Source organism: Lupinus angustifolius, chromosome LG14 (genome assembly GCF_001865875.1).
Source record: "Lupinus angustifolius cultivar Tanjil chromosome LG14, LupAngTanjil_v1.0, whole genome shotgun sequence".
Lineage (NCBI taxonomy): Eukaryota > Viridiplantae > Streptophyta > Magnoliopsida > Fabales > Fabaceae > Lupinus > Lupinus angustifolius.
Window position 1 is genome coordinate 9,722,408 of NC_032022.1, and position 18,813 is coordinate 9,741,220.

The following is an 18,813-nucleotide window of genomic DNA, read 5'->3' on the forward strand; positions in this document are numbered from 1 at the left end:
CAAATATTAACAATCAGTTCTGTCAAACAATAGTCTTTCTTTGGACCGACTATTATTCACATGAAAAAGAAACTTCATAATTTTACATATTTATCATCACATGTATGTTATTATTTGGCCAAACTGTGTATTCCTTTGGGCCGAACACAATTCGCATAAATAATCTCATAATCATCTGTGTAATTTCAATTAATTTCCACAATAGAGGTTACTTTGGCAACATATTGCATTAATTAATTCAAAATAATTACCATACAAAAGAAAAACACAATATGGGTCAATTACAAAAAATAATAATCTTGGAATTAAAAACTTTAGATTTGATATCTTTTATAATTACCAAATCTAATCCCACAATATAATTCCAAATCAATTATGCTCCTACATATTTTAAAACATATAAAGTAATAATACCCAATTACATAAATTTGAAAGAAAAAGAAATGAACACCTGATAAAAAAAGGTAAAAACTTGATACCCAATTACATAATATGAGTGCAGCGATGAACTTTGCAAATTCATATTATTCTCACTATAGCAACTATATCAAGTGAACTCATAAGCACATATAGGATAAAGCAAAATTCAATTTCTAATTTGCACCGAATCCAAAACCAACCTGTGCAAATTCATAAGCATACATGTGGAGGAAAAAAAATGCAGGCAGTGAATTCAACAATGCACATCATTACAAATAAATATATTAACACATATTCAACAATGGACAAGAATTCCCAATTCAACATTGCATGATATATAGATGGAATTTAACAGAGAACATGTGTTGAGTCCATTGAATTCAACACCGTTAAGATGTAGCATAAATGATCAATTTCGATATTTCTAAGTTTCATAAAATTACAGCGGAAGCAAATAAAACAAATTCCCAAATTAAATTTAGGGTTCATACAAAAATTAGAAAAACACTCTTTATGGATAATCATAAAATTCAGAACCTATGCTCTATATCACTTGTTGGGAATTCCTTATGATTGGTGAAATACCAATCCTAGGATCTTGAATCTCATGATTCTCACACACATATATGAAACAAAGGGTGCAGTGTCATATTTGAATCCATGTTCTTGGATTTACTCATATGATATGCGTTTTCTGATATGAATTTTGGTGTGATGGTCTTCCTCAACCAAATCTCTGATTCCTCTTGGGACTTGCGTTTTCACTCTGATGGGGATAGGAGAAAACTGAATTTTGATTTGGTATGTTGGAGACCATAACATTCCTTATGCGTTAACTTATAGAGTTCTCATTATCCCATATAGGTTAACCTGATGGGTATCTACCCATTAAGCCCATATCCGTTATCAGCTTTTAGAAATCTATGATGTGCCAATAATTAGATCACTTATAATATAACCCCGAAATAAATATCTGATATCATTGTATCAAATATATGATGCACACCTTAATTAGAAATTATAAATTTCTCACACAAAAAACTTGGCAAATAAGTAGTAAAATGAAAATAATGAAATAATTTAACATTAATGAACCTGAAATAATGAAAATAATTTAACTAGTCCTTAACCTTTAAGCATTGAATATGTCAATTGATCTTAAATAATTCTTTCAAAAAAAGAAATGAAATGTGAAACTCAACTTAACAATGTTTATTTGGTTTGGTTTAATCTCACTAGTTTCATGGTTTAAATTAGAATCCGCTTATGACTCTAGTAATCTAGATCTCTTAATAGTAGTATTGTGAAATCAAAGTCGGACATTAAATCAAATGATGTCCTACATTATGCTTAACCAATGTAAATTGTTAAACCGTCTGGTCGGACCAATTGATTTCATATATAATTAATAATTACATATAAATGTAAAAATTTATATATTAATACTTATATATAATTTTATATTGAAGTAATATATTTTCATCTCTTTTCGACCGAACTAAAGTAAAACATTAGACTAATGTTCCAATTTTTAAAAAATTTAAATGAACTGTCCGATTCACTTTCCATGTTATTCTGATTTAACCATGTTTGACATAGTTGAACTGAAATTTTCCATGCTCAAAGCGATTCAATTACTCATTCAATTAAGACTGCAAACTATAGTCATTTTTAAGTTAAATCAGTGATCTCACTAGTCGGACCATCGATCATCACAATATTGCTTCATAGACTTAAGTTTAGGCTTAGTTGGTTTGCTTCTCTCTCATTAATGAGATAAATCTATTAGAAAAAATGTATGTGCTCATAATATAAGATTGTTACATCATTTTTAACCTGTCACTATTGTTACATCATTTACTATTCATTTTCAGTCATTACTAATTCTTAATTAAAATTATATAAATTAATAATAAATAATATACTCATTTTATATAAATCTTCTTATTTTGAACACATCCACATTATACTCTAAATCTATCGTTTTACCCAAGTGGGTCAAATGTTATGAGCATAATGAGTTAGAAAAGACTTATTTATTAATTCTTTTATCCAGGTGACTTTTTAGCCAGTTACACCGAATAATATATAAACAAAAATTAGTTGTCCCAAAACTATATTCTAAATCAATGATACTAAAAGAAAGAAGGAAAATAATGAATAATTTATTTTTTAATTAGCATAATATATTTTTATTAGTTTGGAATATAATTTGGGACAATATGGTGATATAATTTTTTCGGTACACCCTCATCTCTTGCCATCAGAATCTCTGCCTAGTTTTTAAGGGAAAAATAATATTGAAATCAGTATTACATTTATACCAACCAATACAGAAGAGGTTTTTTATTTGGAACTTTACCAACTTAAAAAAACTTTAACTAACGCAATATTTTCCACCTAATCCAAATGGGAGTAGAGTAGAATCTAAGTTTTCAACTCAATCTGTTCGGCCATTGTCCACACAAATCCTCGATTACTAGTAAGTTTGTGTAAACATGCCTAAAATAGTTGGTGCAGAAATTAATTTCAACAAACAAATGAGTATTCAACTTGAAATTACATGTAGATTAAACAAAAATACAGTTAACGAAAAAATGTTAATATGGGAACATATGTGGAGAAAATAAAAATGAGAGACAAACCTAAAAAATAGTTGCATGGGAAAGAAATTATGCAAATATATATAGAGGGAAAATATATATATCGACAGTGTAAGAATTTTATATGTTATCAGTCCATCATCCACAATTTATTTTTAATTGTCATTGATTCTTTAAGAAAAGTAATATAAATTGGATGATTAATGATATATTGTTGTACATAAATCTTCACGCTGACAATGCATATATATTACATTCATATATAAAGTGTAATATATATACACTAATAGTTTAAAGGTTTATACAGTGTCAGTGTATCATTCATTTTTATTGCTTTTATTTAAGAGTCATTGATATTGAAAAAATAGTGAATAATACAGTGACGATGTAAAAAATTCAATATATTTTTCTCACACATATATATATATATATATATATATATATTAAATCTTGATTATTTAAATATATTGGGAACAAGCGAACAATGAAATCGTAAAAGAGTATAGAGAAAAGAGAATAACACAAGATATTTGGTAACGAGGTTCGGCCAATTGTGCCTACGTCCCCAAGAGCGCTGAAAGGCTACTACTATGTATTATTTGAGAATAAGGATTTGTGTTTGACTATTCTTCTCCTTGTTACATTAGGTTTACATAACATAAATATATAGCCCCCTACCCTAACCGCTTAACATCAGCCCAAACCCATAAATTGTATTGATGTTATCTAGAGATATGAGTCATTGCACAACAATCTCCACCTTCGTGAATATCATCAATCTCCATCCTCCGCCATTGGGTTGGGGGCGCTCCATAGTCTAGAATCAGTGAATGTTCAACAAGCTCAGGTAATGCCTGAACTTGTCCACGATAACCGACTTGGTTAACATACCAGCTACATTTTCTAAAGTATGAACCTTTTGTAATAGTATCTGCCCACAAGCTATCAACTCTATAATATTTTGAAATCACACATCAATGTGTTTGGTCCTAACATGATACACCTAATTCTTTGCCAAGAAGATTGCACTCTGACTGTCACAATGCATTAGAACTCCACTTTGCTCAATGCCTAACTCATTTTCCAGCCCGATAAGCCACAAGGCTTTCTTAGAAGTTTCACCAAATGTCATGTACTCTACTTTAGTTATGGATATAGCAACAACAGACTGAACTGATGATCTCCACATAATTGGTCCATCTGCAAGGGTGAAGACAAACCTTGCTGTGGAACTTCTATCATCCAAATCTCCTGCATAGTCTGAATCAACATAACCAATAACTGAAGGCTTAATCTGTTGGCTGCCAAACATGATACCGAGACTTGTAGTCTCCTTTAAATATCTAAAAATTCATTTGTCTGCTTCCCAATGTTGATTCTATGGTTTAGACATGTACTTGCATACTTGACTAACTGCTTGTGTCAAGTCCGGTCTAGTACAAACCATAGCATACATCAAGCAACTCAGTGCACTGGCATATGGACATGTACTTCTTCTCTTCCTCTGTCTTTGGACACTAATCTAGGGAAAACTTGAAGTGATTTTCCAATAGAGTGTTCACTACTTTAGCATTACTCATATCAAATCTCTCTAAGATCTTTTCAACATATTTTTGCTAGGAGAGCCATAGTTTTCTAGCTCCCTTATCATTGTGAATATCCATACCAAGAATCTTCCTAGCAGCCCCTAAATCTTTAATGTCAAACTCCTTATCTAGCATGACTTTCAACTTATTGATATCACTCAAATGATTAACAGTAATCAACATATCATCAATATAAAGTAATAGAAAAATGAAAGGATCATCATCAAGGCTTCTTACATAAACGCAACAATCATACTCACAATGCTTGTAACCAAGCATCAACATGTAAGTGTCAAACCGCTTGTACCACTATCTGTAGACTACTTCAACTCATATAAAGACTTATTCAACTTGCAAACCAAGTGACTTTGTCCAGCTGCACTAAACCTTTTTGGTTGTGTCATATAAATTTTCTCCTCTAATTCACCATGGAGAAAGGCAGTCTTCACATTCATCTATTCTAAGTGTATATCCAGACTGGCTACCAAGGCAAACACTACCCTCATAGAAGTATGTCTCATCAATGAGGAGAAAATCTCATTAAAGTCGATCTCCTTCTACTGTGAATACCCTTTTGCTACAAGACGAGCTTTGAACTTTTCCCCTTCTTTTTATAATTCCGATGGCTTCCTCTTATACACTCACTTGCACCCAAATACACGCTTGTTTGGGACAATGAAACAAGCTCCCAAGTTTGGTTCTTGTGTAGAGACTCCATCTCCTCCAGCATGACACCCATCCATTGTTTTTTCTCCTAGCTATTTATAGCCTCTTGAAAGCTACATGGATCTCATGAACTGATATGGAGAGAAACTGAAGCCATATCTCTCTAAAGATTTGATAGGACGTCTATCTCTGTCTCTAGCAAGTAGATACTCTTGCACACCTGAACTCTCCGCCTGAGAATTATCATGTTCTTGACTTGAACTAGTGCATGATTCCTTGCCTTTATTCACTTGAATCATTTCATTGCTCGGTGGAATCATATTTGATCCCAAAGTCTCTTTATTTGGTCTAGGCACCTCTATCAAAACTGATTGTTTCAACATGAAATATTCATCAAACACTACATCTCTACTTAACACCACTTTTCTAGAAACTGGATCCCAGAACTTGAACCCCTTTACACCTTTGGTATATCCAACAAAGATACACCTCTTTGACTTGGGATCAAGTTTAGATCGTTCATCACTAGGTACATGTACATAAGCAGGACAACCAAATATGTGTAACATATTATAATTGACTGGGTTACCTGTCCATACTTCTTCTACAACTTTTCCATCCAATGAAGCCTATGGTGATCTATTGATGACATAGCATACCATACTAAATGCCTTTGCCCAAAATCCTCTAGAAATTCCAACATTCAGTCTCATACATTTGGCCTTCTCTGTAAGAGTTCTATTCATCCTCTCTGCAACATCATTCTGCTGAGGAGTCTTCACTGAAAAGTGCCTCTGAGTGACATATTCCTCATAGCTATTCTATATGTCCAAATATATGAAGCACGGATTCGTCAAATACCCTCACATGTCGGTGTCCGACACGTATCCAACACAGATACGCTCAGATTCGCGAATGATACGTATCCATAGAGTATCCAAAAATTAAAAAAATAAAATAAAATAAATAAATATTAAGACACGTATTCAATTCGTTTTCAATAAAATATAGGATATATGGATTCGTTTTCAGTAAAGTATAGGATATATAGATTCATTTCTAATAAAACAGGATAAGATATATTCGTTTCCAATAAAACAGGATAAGATAGATTTGTTTCCAATAAAACATGATAACATAGATTCGTTTTCATTAAAATAGGATAAAATATATTTTTTATGGAGGGCAATGATTTTAGGATAGATTCGTTTTCATTAAAATAGAACAAGATAGATTTGTTATGGAGGCAGTGATTTTAAATTTCCATATTTTTTTACTTTGGATATTTTGATTTACACTTATAATTTTATCATATTTTATGTGTTTTTATTATTTTATACGCGTATCCCTGAACGTATCATATCCTGTATTTTGGAAAAAATACGTGTCGACGTATCGGATACGTATCGTACCCGATACACATATCAGTATCCGTGCTTCATAGCCTCATAGAATTTCTTAAACTGTGAGTCTTTGTATTCCATACTACTATGTGACCTCAGGTATTTGATTTTTTTACCAGTTTGGTTCTCTACCTCTACCTACCAAACCTTGAACTTGGCAAAGACTTCTGACTTATGCTTAAGAAAATATACCCAGACCTTGCAAGAAAAGTCATCAACAAAGGTAACAAAATACCTAGAACCTCCTAGGGATGGTTTCTGAGTGGATCCTCATACATCAGTGTGGACATAGTCTAGAATATATCGAGTCTTATGTTGATCAGCCTTGAAACTAACTCTGTCTGTTTCCCAAGCACACAATACTTGCACAAATCTAGCTTGCATTTACTAACTCCCCTCAACAGTCATATTTTTCATAGCTCTGTCGTGCCACACACACTAATATGACCCAAACGCATATGGCATAATTTTGTAGCACCATGGTCTAAATCTACTGAAATCTCTTCAGCCACTCCAACAGCTCCGCCTACAATTATTCTCCCTAACAACTTGTAAGTGTTCTCAATAGTCCTCTTACCCTTCATTACAATCAGAACACCTTTGCATACTCTAAGAATATCACTATTCTCATCAGCTCTATAGCTAATTCCTTTGGCCTGCAATGTCCCCAAAGAAACTAAATCCTTCTTCAAATCTGGTATGTGCCTAACCTCACATAAGGTTTTCACTATACCATCATTCATCACAATTCTAATTTCTCCCATGCCAATAATTCCACTTGTTTATCATTTCTGAGATACACGAAACCAAAATTGCATACCCTGTATGTGGTGAACCATTCTCTGTTTAGCGTCATGTGGTGGGAACAACCAGTGTTAAGTATCCACTATATGCACTATGATTTGATGATACAGTTAGTAGATCAACTTCACTATTGTAACCATAGTCATCTTTTTGTGCAACATTTGTAGATGTAGATACTCCATCTTTCTCCACCAGTTTGCTATGACTCCATCCATTGGGACAATCCTTTTTGTAATGCCCAATCTGTTTTCACTTAAAGCACTCTACTGGTGTTCTGCCCTTGGAATTTGGTCTTTTCCCTTTGGTAGGACCTCATTTGCCTTGTCTCCTCCCATGCACTTGGCTCCTTTTCACATACAGACCATCACCTTGAGACCCTTCCCCTATATTTTGTCTTCTTTGAGTATGGAACAGTAATATATATGTGATCTCATCCAGTTTGATTGAGTCTTTCCTGTACGTAAATATTGTCACCAAGTGTTCATAGGAATTTGGGAAAGAACACAATAATATTATTGTTTTGTCCTAATCTTCAACCTTCACATCAAGTTTCTGCAAGTCATTGCACGTGATTAAAATTGTTGAGATGTTCTTGAAAATCCGCACTCTCCTACATTTTCAAGCCATGGAGTCTCTATTTCAAATACAACTTATTTGTTAGAAACTTGGACATGAACCACTTCTCTAATGTCTCCCATACCTCTATTGGTGACGTCAGATCCATAACATGATACATCACCTCAAATGATAGACAGAGTCGTAGGATTCTTGCATTCTTCTCCTTCAATTCTTCCTAATTTAGTTGATTCATACCATCTGGTTTATTCTCACGCAACGCCTTTGATAGACCTTGTTGAGCCAACACATCCTTAACCCTCATTTGCTACAATCTGAAATTATCAGTTTCGTCGAACTTCCCCACGTCGAATTTGGCACCTGGGTTAAGATCCATCTGATACCAATTGTCGGGAACAAACGAACAATCAAATAGTAAAAGAGTATAGAGAAAATAGAAGAACACAAGGGATTTGGTAATGAGGTTCAGCCAATTACGCCTATGTCTTCGGGAGCGTTGAGAGGCTATCACTATGTTATTAGAGAAGAAAGATTTATGTTTCACTATTCTTCTCCTTGTTACATTAGGTTTACATAACATAAATATATAGCTCTCTACCCAAACCCCTTTACGTCAGCCCAAGCCCATAACTTTTATTGTTGTTATATAGAGATATGAGACATTGCACAACAAAATAAGATCCGATGGTTTATATAAAGTGAGAGATGGAGCAAACAAACCTCTAATTCAGGAATTCTTGTATGTGCCTCATTTTTTACAGAGTGTAATATTTATGCACTGTTAATGTAAAAAATTATACGTATTTAATACATAATCAACCATTTATTTGTACTATTTTTGTGAAGAACCAACGATAATAAAACCATGAATAATGGATGATACACGAACATTATATATAACTCATACATGTTAGTCTATATATTGTTTTTCTCTTTCCAAAAGGAACGTTGAATTATAACGTGGTTAAGGGATTACCATATTAACCATGCGACATGTATAATTTAATATAAAATGGCATCTTGTATTATGTTTTTTAAATATACAAGAGTTAAATATGTTTTTAGTACTCCAAAGTTTAACAAATTTTGCTTTAGTCCCTAACTTTTTATCATGGTTCTACTCCTTAAGTGTTTTTAGTCTCTTATTAACAAAATTGATTAATTTGGTCCTTATTCTTCTGAATTAGGAGGGCATGTTCTTCCGTGTTAGGACAGATGCCTGGTAGAATGGAAAAGATTGAGGATCTTGGTCGGAGTATCGTCTGGACCTGTCGGGGAAGGTATCTGAAAAGGTTCTCTGATGATCAAGTTAGTGTAGTGTTTTAGAGAGAGAAAAATGGAGTAAATAAGAGAGAAGTTAGAGCAAGTAGCAATAAGTATAGTAATAAATGAGGGAATGAGAATTGAATATACTTCATGTGTGGGCTCCTTATTTATAGAGTTTGGTGGTCGTCAACATGACACCCAATTATTGGTTAGAATCTAGCGAATTCAACGGGATATGTTGGATTGTCCTTACTCCGTTTGCAAGCCTATGCTTGTCGAATTGTGGGGGGACAAGTAGGATGTGCAGGCAGCGTCGCAGGTGGAATGCCAGTCATCATTTAAGATGTTTGTGGTGCATTAATGACGATGCTAGAGGCATTAATGGGATGCTAGAGGCATTAATAAGATGTCAGAGATATTAAAGACGTGTTAGGAGCATTTATGGCGCTTTCGGGAGATCCGATCCTACATGGGCGGGTGAGCGTTGGTGGGCTTGAGCACATATCTACACCCGGGACAGGTTAAGGAACACCCAGGTTTACCTAGGGTGGAACAATTGCTCCTAGTCTATTAGGTTGGTCGGAAGCATACCATGCTAGTATTCCCTACGTATATGAGTATGTCATGATGGCCATCTGTCCTCATCAGACACGTGGAAGGATGCTTGTCGTTCCTTCTGAGCTTGGAATGACCAACTGACGCGTCTACTCATTTCCGTTATGTCGTTTGGGTTTCTATGCCTTCGTTGGATTGCTCTCAAGTGGTTTTGGACGGGTGGATAGGTTTTGGGTTAGGCTTTGGGGGAGATCTAGGCATGGATCTTTCCCTATAAATAGGGGTTCCCTCCCTCCACATTCTTCATTATGTTCTCTCTTGCCAAACCTCTAATTATTCCTAAATCCGAATGAGCTTTTTCTTCCAGAAGTTTCCTTCATTTCAAAGCTTCCTTTAACCGGTAATTTCATTTCTTCTTTGTTTTCTTTTAATTATGTTCGATGGGGATTCTATTTCCGACGAGCTAGAGATCTCGTCTAAACCCCCGCCAATCTTTATATCCCTTGTTTCCTGTCACCGAAGGCGTCAGTCTACGCGGTGGTGGTCTCGACAGCTGTCTCTTCCTACCCTTTTTCACGACTTAAAGAGGAAAGAGGGTAGGGGTGAGGTTGACATCCTAGATTGGGCGAACTTTTATGAGAAGTGGGGTCCGATATTGGATGGTATATCTAGTTTGGAGTTTGACACTTCTTCTAGTGACATGTCATACATAGGAAGGAATTTTGCTGATCGTACCGACCAATACGTTCTTCCGTCGGAGATGGTGGGTCTAGAGTCTCCTTATTGGTAGGTGGATTGGGAGGTTGTCGGCAGTGCCCCTTTTTATTCTAAGGACAAGCATCCTGGTGTGAATATGTTGGCCTATCTTACCGAAGGCATAACATGGTGTAGCCCAGATAAGAAGGAACATTTTTGCCAAGATATATTTTTTAAGAGCAGCGACCGACAAAGCTTTTATATGTATGAGTATATCTATCGTCAGATGAGGGCGAAGATGCCCTTTGATGGATGGTTTGCTGAAGTGTTGCAACACCTCTAAGTAGCTCCTTCTTAACTTCATCCTAACTCATGGAGGTTCATCCGGGCCTTCAAGATATTCTATGAGGTCATGGAGCAGTCATGCATGCTTCGTCTATTTTTTTGGATGTTCTGGGTGGGGCATAACACTAACAAAGACGAGAACGATGCAAGTTGGCGTGGGTGGACATCGCTTCAGTCCATAAATGGGTGTGCTCTCTTCCAACCCTTTGAGGGGTCTGTGAAGGGTTGAAAGACTGGGTTCTTTTGGGTTAAGGTTGAAGGTGACCATCATACATGGCTATGTAGGCCTGATGGTCTATCCCAGTTCCCCTTCTCCTAGAACTTGGGGATACATAAAAAACCGGACAAATCCTTTAGCTTCTCGTATGACCAGTTGATTCTTCGGGAAAGAGAGATGGTGGATGAGATGCTATCTTGGATTGAGGATGGCTAGGTCATAGTGTGTTATAAGTTAGTCTAGGGGGACCATATTTTTTAAGCGGAAGTCGGTGATGATCTAGGTTTATGTACTTTATGTATTATTTTTGTATGATTTGCCTTTTCTTTTTTCTTTCTTCTTTTCCAGCAGTTGCTATGGGCAACTAATCTGATCGGTCAGGTCTTTTGAGGAGGGTCGCCTTGAAGAGGAAAAGTGATGAGGTCACCAAAAGGCGACATTCGACTCGCCTTCTCGCCTAGAATCTTCTCGGGGGGACGGTTCATCCTCAGGACCAACGAATGTTCTTCCCATCAATTCTGAGCCTCCAACCACTATCAATCCTGCCCCAGCAGACGCCCATCCGGTTGATCTAACCAGGGATGAAGTTGTGTCTACTAGGATTCCTGCCCCCACGTCGAAGAACCTGTCAAAGGGAAGACCCCTAGCAGCAGTAAATGAAAGGCTCCCATCAAGCATTCCTTTCGATACCGAGTCCCCAAGGTGGTTGAAACTGAGTTGCTTAACCCAGGGGTGTTGGATACTATGCATTCCATGCCTATGACCGAGCTGCTGAGGAAAGTTTGGGAGGTTGGGGTTCTAGTTGCTTATGTGGCCAAGTACTTCGAGGGTGAGGGAGTATTGGCCACCATAAGACTGGGATGGAAACTAAGAGAATGAGTGATTTAGTTCTTTAAAACTATGACTGATTTTTCTGCACAATTCAAGAGTTAATAGTAGCGAAAAAGGATATGCAGAAATAATCAAGTAAATGTAAGGAGATAAAGGAGAAGAGAGTGCACATATGTTTTTATACTAGTTCACATTCTTGTCCACTGAAGGCTACGTCCAGTACTCTTGTAGCACAAGAGATTTCTTCACTAGATATTAAGAGTAGTAATTACAATTTCTCACACCGAGATTCCATTGTACCCTTTTCCAAGTGACTCTATCCCATTTCTTATCACGCCATTGTGAAAGAAAGTAATTCACTACTTTGAATGAAGAAAACGTTTAGCAATGGCAGTGGATTGCCTTTACAAGATTTTGAAGTTATAAAATCTTGCAATCCAATAACTCAATGTATACTTTAGTACTAATGCTCAGAAGGTTTGAATAACTTGCAATAACACTTAAGGCAACTTTGCAAAAACAAGTTCTGAAAGTTATGAACAAGTTGCATCAAGTGTAGAACAAGTATTTTAGAATATTTATAGTTTTAGTAAGTGAGTTCAATATGAGTTATGTATTGATTGTTTATGTATGAAATGAGTTTCAATGCCTTTATATAGACTTTCCAATCAACCAAAATACCTCTATGAAAAGGTAGGAAATGTTTGGAATGAAACCATTTTGTTTGGGTTGAAAGTTGTGTGCTTTGAATCTGAAAACTGGTGTAACAACTCTCAGTAATCGATTACTTAATCGATGTAGTCAATTACCCAACAAGTCTGTCCAATAATGTAATTGATTTTCACAAGCATTAATCGATTACTCAAAAGGTGTAACCGATTACCCAACTGCTCTGTCCAACTGGGTAATTATTTGTCGTGTTGTGTAATCGGTTAACCACATGGTGTAATCGATTCCCCTGGTCATTTTTTGTTAGTTAACTCGTTTCTCACTCATATAACTTGTTACTTAGTCCTGGTAACCTGTTACTTAGTCACAGTAACCTATTACTTAGATCTAGTAACATGTTACACAGTATTTTGAAAATTCTTTTCATTTATACTTGTGTTTATCAATTTTCTTTTAAAATTATTTTGAGCATTACTACTAAGTATATAGTTTAGACTATAAGGATAAAAGTACCTAAAAACTTAGATTCTAAATTTTTGAAGCTTTGTTTTCATAATAATTCTTCCTTTTCTTCTTTTATGTGATGTTGGTGTCTTCATCAAAACCTTGCCAAGGTGAGGAGCCAAATCTTCTTCACAATCTCCCCATTTTTGATGATATTCTTGACTTGTCTTGAGTATGCTCCCCATAGTTTTCTGAGAGTAACATACTTTGTGATATTCTTGACTTGTCTTGAGTATGCTCTCCCTATTTTGTATGCTCCCCCTTTGATTTGGAGTTATGTGCCTGAAATAATTTTAACAGAAAATACACTTTTCCAACTTTTCTCCCCTTTTGACTTCATCAAATAGAAGAAAAGCGGAGAGACCAACACAATATATATATATAGCATACAATATGTATATAACAAGCATAAAGGTAATCATAAAAGTGATATCACATAGCAAAAATTTAAAAGATATTCGTACAAATTCAACCATAATCAGAAAAACAACAAAACAAAAAAAAATTGTCCAAAAAACATGCAACATTACAAACAGAATTTCCTAGACAAACAAAGATCTAATATTCAGGTTCAATGTTATCGTCATCAAGGTCCATGCTATTGATCTTATAAGATAGACGTTGAAGCTCATATTGGAGTTGTTGATTCTGAGCGTCAAGAGCATCCATCCGATTAGATATGTAGCATCGAAGAAAGAATAACTCATCCATTATAATCTTGTTTATAGACATGGGAACAGATAAAGAAGACTCAACATGAAACTCAGAAGTTTGTTGTTCAGGAGGGTTAGTAAAGGCATTCAAATTAGGATCAACAGGTGCAACCTGTCTATCACTTTGATGCTTATAGAGTCTATCACTAGGATCTCGGAAGAAGCCTATTTTGTGGATCACATCCACATTAATCTCACTATCACGTGCATCAAGTGTGACTTTGGATTCACCAGCAATGGATACACCAAAATGCTCAAGTATGTTGGTTATGAAGATTGCCTAAGGTAGACGGCAGTGAGATTCTCGAACAAACCACATATGTCTCATTACTATGTTAGCCCAATTGATTGAAATGTTATGCTTAACAGCATGCATCAATTGTAGTCCTTGTCATTGATTTGAATATTTTGGAATAATGACATAGCTAAAAAAGTAATGAAGAAAGCGATCTTCGAGATTGAGATTTCCTACAGCAAGGATATCACTACTCTTTACAGTTTCACCCAACGCCATTTGCTTACACATTTCTATTTTCCTCTTAGAGAATCTACACATAGAATAGTAGAACTTTTTTCTATCATAATTATCCCAATCGCATGTAAGACTGAAATCTTTTATGCTACCTTGAGAAGGTATGTTACAAAAAATTGAACTAAATCTCTTAATATCCAAAATAATTTCTTTTCCTTTCACATAGGATGTTAGATGGTTTTTCCTAAAGTTCAAGTTACAGTAAAATATTTTAACAAGTTCGGGATAATAGGCTTTTTATTCCTCATAGAAATCAAAAATATCTTGTCGCCTTAGAAGAGTAGGAAAATGAAAATCTTCAAACTCAAAGTTACTGACATTATCATACTTAGGAGCCAAAATGGAGCGTCCAAGAAAATGCTCTGAGAATGTTTTGTGTTGAACAATATTTGCAAGAAGATGTGCCAAATCCAAAGGATTAGCCTCATAAGATGAAGCTCCTTGCTTTCTTTGAGACACACCGGTACGTTGCTTCTTAGCTCCTGATGATGACGCCATGAATTGCGGTTTTTGAAAGGTTAGGTTTTGAGAGATTTGGGGATTTTTTATTGGGACCAGTAAACACGAAATCTATGTAATAGAAGTGTTTAAAATTGAAAATGTGGTATAAAACGACTCAAGAATCACACAACTCGGATTAAAAATGACGTTTTTAGGAAAACTCTAGATTGAACACGAAAAAGAGGGTTTGAGGAAGAAGAAATGTTTGAAAAATGAGGAGGGAAACTTAAATAGTGCTTAGAGTAATCGATTACGCAAAGTGGGTAATCGGTTACCCACCACAAAATAATTGCCATATTTCAAACAGACGTATTAGGTAATTGATTATACAAGAGTGTAATCAGTTACTGAAGATTTCTGCTCAATGCTTTAATCGGTTACTCTCTAGAGTAATCGGTTACTGAATCCAGAATTTCAATTTTCAGGCATACTTGTTGCCTGGTAATCGGTTACTGATCACATGTAATTGATTACATACTCATGAATTTGAAATTTAAAAAAAAAATTAAGCAACTTTAAAAACAAGTAGGCATATTATAAGCATAATGAAGCAAACATATAATCATGAATAAGCATTTAAGACAAGTAAGCTTCATCAAGTATGTCTAATTCACGTCTAATTTTATAGAAGATTCTTTTGCCAAAGATTTAGTGAATATACCTGCTAGTTGGTCATAAGTATCAACAAATTCTACAGATACATCTTTCTTTTGGACATGGTCCCTAAGGAAATGATATCGTATATCTATGTGTTTTGTTCTAGAATGCATTACTGGATTCTATGTGAGATTTATAGCACTAGTATTGTCATATTTTAGGGGTATGCAGCCTAATTCCAAGCCATAATCTCGCAATTGTTGTTTAAGCCACAACACATGGGCACAACAACTACCTGCCGCTATGTATTATGCATCAACAGTACTTAGAGCAACATATGCTTGTTTCTTCCATGACCATGAGACCAATGCATTAGCTAATATATGACAAGTACCACTTGCACTTTTTCTCTCAGTTTTGCATCCATTAAAATCTGAATATGAATATCCAACCAAATCACATACACTTCCTTTTGGATACCATAATCCAACGTCAGTTGTGCCTTTTAGATATTTAATGATTCTTTTGACATCAACTAAATGTGACACTTTTGGTTTAGATTGATACCAAGCACACAAACAGACACTAAACATTATATCAGGTCTACTGACAATTAAATAAATTAGGGAACCAATCATACCTTGATACTTTGATATATCAATGCATTTTTCAGCTTCATTCATATCAATATATGTGCCAGAACCCATAGGAGTGACAATTGGCTTGCAGTCATCCATTTCAAATCTTTTCAGCAAGTCTCTACACTATTTGGATTGACTCACAAAAATATCATCCTTGAGTTGTTTGATTTGTAATCCAAGGAAGTAATTTAGCTTCCCCATCATAGACATTTCAAACCCCCCTTGCATCATTTTGCCAAAATCACTATACAAGGTTTCATTAGTAGAACCAAAAATAATATCATCTACATATATTTGAACAAGAAGAGTATGATGATTTATTCTCTTAATAAATAATGTAGTGTCGACCTTTCCTTTTGTAAAAAAAATTCAATAAGAAAGTTTGTTAGATGATTGTACCAAGCACGTGGAGCTTGCTTTAAACCATAGAGAGCTTTCTTTAGTTTATAGACATGAGAAGAATGTTTGTAGTCTTCAAAACCTGGAGGTTGTTCTACAAACACTTCCTCTTGTATATAACCATTAAGATATGCACTCTTTACGTCCATTTGATATAACTAAAAATTTAAAGAGCATGCATATGCAAGTAATAAACAAATAGCCTCAAGTCTAGCAACAATAGCAAAGGTTTCATCAAAATCTATTCCTTCTTCCTGGTTGTATCCTTGTGCCTTGTGCTACCAGTCTAGCTTTATTTCTAACAATAATTCCATTTTCATCTGATTTATTATAGAATATCCAATGAGTTCCTATAACATGTTTATTATTTGGTCTATGAACAAGTTTCCAAACTTCATTTCTTTCAAACTTGTTCAATTCTTCTTGCATAGCAAGAATCTAGAATTCATACCCAATTGCATTATCAATCTTGGAAGGTTCTATTTGAGAAATGAAAGTCATGTTTAAACAAGCATCATTTACCTTTAATCGAGTAGTGGCACCCTTACTTATGTCGCCAATGATGTTGTCAATAGGATGGCCTCGATGAGTTCTCCATTCTTTAGGTAAATCAAAATGAATATGCTCCTCTTGAGAAGATAGAGTATCGTCCATTTTCAAGTGCTCAGTATTGATTGTTGCATTGGTAAAAGAATTCTTCTTTGAAGGGGAACTTGACAAGTCCTATTTTTCAAGAGTTAGCACATCCTTTATTATAGGATTGGTTTCATAAAAAGATACATGAACAGATTCTTCCATGGCTAAAGTTCTTTTATTGAAAATTCTATAAGCTTTACTCGTAAGAGAGTAGCCTAGGAAGTGTCTTTCATCAGTTTTTGCATCAAACTTGCCTAAGTTATCTTTTCCATTATTTAAAACTAAACTTTTAGAACCAAATACATGCAAATGAGAAATGTTTGGTTTTCTATCTTTAATTATTTCATAGGGGATTTTCTTCAGAATTTTGTTTGAAACATAGCAAGCCGTACTAATTGCATCATCCCAAAAATATTTTGGGAGATTAGTTTCATTCAACATTGTATGAGCAAGTTCTTCTAAGGATTGATTCTTTCTCTCTAAAACACCATTTTGTTGTGGTGTTCTAAGAGCATAAAAATTGTAATTTATTCCTAGATTATTACAGAATTCTTCAAAAGAAGCATTTTGAAATTATCCCCATGATCATTTCTTATAGCAGCCATTTTTAGAGATTTTTCATTTTGAACTCTTTTAGCATATTTTATAAAGGCGTTGAATGCCTCATTCTTATGAACTAAGAGTAGAGTCCAAATATATCTTCAGAAATTGTCTACTATAACAAGAGCATAATAGTTATTACTATAACTCTTGGTCCTTGAGGGTCCAAATAAGTCCATGTGTATTAACTGCAATGGTCTAGTAGAAGAAACCATATGCTTAGGTTTGAAAGAAGTCTTTGTTTGTTTACCCATTTGACAAGCACTACATAGTTTGTCTTTAACAAACTTCATTTTGGGTAAACCAACAACTAAATTTTTCTTAATCACTTTATTCAAATGATCCATATGAATATGAGCAATTCTCCTATGCCCAAGCCATTCGTCATTTTTATTATTAGCAACTAAACATTCTATTGGTAAAGAAGAATTTATGTCAATCATATAAATATTATTTATTCTCTTACCAATTAGTTTAGAGTTATTAGAATCTTTACTTTCGATGATGCATTTCTCCGGGTAGAATGCCACATGAAATCCTTTATCGCATAGTTGACTTATGCTCAACAAGTTGTTCTTGAGTCCTTCAACATATAATACTCCTTCTATAGTTGTTGAAGGTGGCTTATCGATTCTACCAACTCCAAGTATTTTTCCTTTGTTATTATCACCATTTGTGACATACCCTTTGTTCAATGGAGTAAGTACATAGAACTTATCTTTGTCGTCCGTCATGTGCTTTGAGCAGCCGCTGTCAAAGTACCACATATTGCAGGTGGCTCTCAAAAAAATGTCAAAATAGGTTAAGTAGTATTAGGTATTCAATTTTCTTTAGGTCTTTCATGGTTAGCATTTTTCTCAACCCATCTATAATGACCTAAGAGCACACCATGTTTTTTTAATCATGCATATGTTTGATGTATGCCTATAGTTCTTAAATAGGTGCATGTGGGATGATGCTTATGTATCATCGCTTTATTGTTATTATTCTTAAAATCATAGATACTTTGTTTTTGAAAGTTTATCTTTGTTGAGACATTATAATTCTTAGAAT